The sequence below is a fragment of the Diabrotica undecimpunctata genome, chromosome 8, assembly GCF_040954645.1.
Source record: "Diabrotica undecimpunctata isolate CICGRU chromosome 8, icDiaUnde3, whole genome shotgun sequence".
Lineage (NCBI taxonomy): Eukaryota > Metazoa > Arthropoda > Insecta > Coleoptera > Chrysomelidae > Diabrotica > Diabrotica undecimpunctata.
In genome coordinates this window covers 8,269,756-8,272,882 of record NC_092810.1, presented here as the reverse complement: position 1 = coordinate 8,272,882, position 3,127 = coordinate 8,269,756, and positions in this window count along the sequence as shown.

Sequence of the window (3,127 nt, the reverse complement as noted above, 5' to 3'; positions counted from 1 at the left end):
GAATAAAAATATTAATGGTTCAAATAAATTGTCAAACAACAGGGAATGTAACCAATACAGAAGAAAATATGAAGCTTACTTTAAACACTACAAGAGAATCGGCTTAGCTCAAGAGAAGGAGAGTTGTTCTCAGAGAGGAGGTCGGCACGTTTGTAGTGGTAGTGGATGGGCTCTAAGATGGATCAGCCTATGTTCCGTGTATCAGCCTTTAAGGACTGGCAGACCAACCAAGTGTTGTAATTCTTCCCCAAATCAGAAAATCTTTTTTTCCCAAATAAAAGTGTAATTCTTCCCCAAATCAAAAAATCTCTTTTCCCAAATTAAATTGAAATTCCAGTCTTGAAGTTGGAGCCGGCAGGCTACAAGAGAAGAAAAAACTTTTTATTCTGTGTTCTTGTATTTAATATAGTTTTTGTTCTAGTAACAAAAACTAGAATATATTTGCCATTAAGTGACCTTGGCTCAAATATTTAATGTTAAGATACTGGAATATATTATAATATGTATATATAAAAAGAAATAGGAATGATATTTGGATATTTGTAGTAAGCTGAGAAGATTTAGACGACTGAGACAACTGGCAAATTTAAATGGAAGATGTGTGGTAAAAAACAGAACTTATTTGGAAGTTTTATTTTCCATAAAACAACAATAACTTCTTAAGGCACAGAAACTAAATACTTCTTCAACAACAACAAAAAACTCTTCACCTTTCCCAAAAAAAAATAATAAAATAACTTAAATTATTTTTCCTTCCTTCAAGTCCTGCCTACCGCAAACTCAACAACTTATCTCCAGGAAGTTTTGTTCCAAAATGGCCATTACATTATTCTTCTTCCCTTTTGACAAGGAAATCGATTATCTTATCATCGATATCGATGTTCGAAAGTCATAAAAATGAAATATTAGGGATCGTATTGTGGGTTGCATACTTAACCGGCAAATTAGTACTTAATGTAGGGATTCGGTTTGCTAACGTTCAAAATGTTAGATTATTAACGATCGTATCGTTACAATGCAACAGTTTGTATATAACATCATATCTTTTTTTAAATACTAATAAGGATGATAAAATAATTGTACAAATTATTGAATAACGATACTAACCATCAATAGGTATAAACAATACTATGCAACACTCCTCGCAATTAATTCTACATATTGCGTTTACCGCAGTAAACCAAACCAAATGCAATTATCGAGATTCAAAAGTTATGTCTAAGAAAAATTTAATTCTCTTGAGTGTCAAATATCGGAGAAGTCTATTTAATACCGGAATTAATCAATGTCCTAATAATATGTCGAAATTTGTTTACACAGCAAAATAAAAATACAACAGATGAATGAACAGCTGAATCAGCAGATTGCCGCAACTACACTACGAAGCAAATACTTTCATCAATAAAAAACTAAAAATTCCGTCAAAGGAAGAACTGGAATACAAAGTAAACCTTTAATTTGCATAGTATGGAATAGGAATAATAACACAGCCCGACAAAATAAAAATTTGTAGCTTGAGAAATAACGAATTTTAAATATTTTTGATGCTCTGATTTTAAAAGTGACTTCTTTTTCATAGTAGTTTTTTTTAAATGGATGGTATAATTTTAACTGCGCTCGAAAAGATATATACAAAGGCACTTAAAAATTACCAGAAGGACTTACAGTAAATATGATAGATCATTATATTGAAAAAGACTCAGTAAGATGATTTGTTAATGTTTATGTATATATCTTAAGTTTGTCTACTAGGTTTTTCCCATTACCCGTTATTGTGTCCTCTACGAACCTTCCTATAACGGTGTCATTTTCTAGCGTTCAGATCTCTTGCTTTTGCTCTTTGCAGACAGCCACACTCTAAAAGAAATGAATAAAACTGTTTAGAAGGCATCAGGAGAGATCTAAGGATATTTAAAACCGATAATATTAAACACACTATAGAGGAAAATAACAGCCTAAAAGTTCTTTGTAGAAAGCTAAGAAACAAGCAAAATGAAATAATAGTTTTTTAGTTACAGGTCGTCAAAGAGTTTTACGAGGAATTATATGGAAGTAGATGAAAAAATCAATCAGAAATACAAACAGTCATTTCAAAGAACATCATGAATCTAGTTTTTGAACGATGTTGTGAAACGCATTGCGGAGCTGAAATGGAACTGTGAAGGCAATGTGCAAAATTACAAACTGGAGGACTTAGGCAGGGGGACCCTTTGTCACCGTTGCTGTTCAATTTTGCTTTAGAATATATAATAAGTCAAATATCGTCTGAGCTGACAGGAGGATTTGCTGATCAAGGATCAAAACTGTTGCTGGCCTTTGCTGATGATATATATGCAGTGAGCAGTCACGCATTCTACAAGAGACGTGAGAAAGGTGTTTTCACAGCTCGAGGAGGAAACAGGTAGTCTGGGTAGTTATTATACATGGCAGTGACACATGAACCCTCAACCAGCGGATAATCAATAAGCTTATAATATTTGAAAGAAACGTTTTCAGAATAATATTTGGCCCTCAAAGAAAAGAATTCACAGGAAATTGGAGAAGACGCCGCAATGCTGAATTGGTGACTCTGTATAGAACTGAAAACATAGTTAGACATATCAAGGCAAACCGAAAAAGATGGGCAGGTCAGGTGGTACGATCAGAGGATGACAGAGTGTTAAAGACAGTGTTTTTTGAAAGATCAGTAAGCCGTCCGAGAAAAAGATGAAAGGATGATGTTGAAGCTGATTTATCTAGAATTAGGGTACAAAAATGGGAAATAAAAGCGCAAGATCGTAGAGGATGGTGGGCGATAGTGGATGAGGCGAAGACTCCTCGAGTTGTAAAGCCATTGAAGAAGAAGAAGAAAAACAAACTGGAGGACAAGAGCAGGCAAACGCAGTAGAAGAAGAGCACCTACACATTGGGCTGACGACATCAGGCGTATCACCAAAAATTGACAACAAAGATCACAAAATTGTACAGAATAGATCTATACAGATAGTATCAAAATTGCTATAATTTGTTCGACTTGGTAAGGTTTATTTAATGCTGAAGTTTTTGCATTAAACCTTAATTTTCTACTACGGATCTTATACCCCAAAAATCACCGTCCCCACGCCATACTCATATATTTTTTTTAATT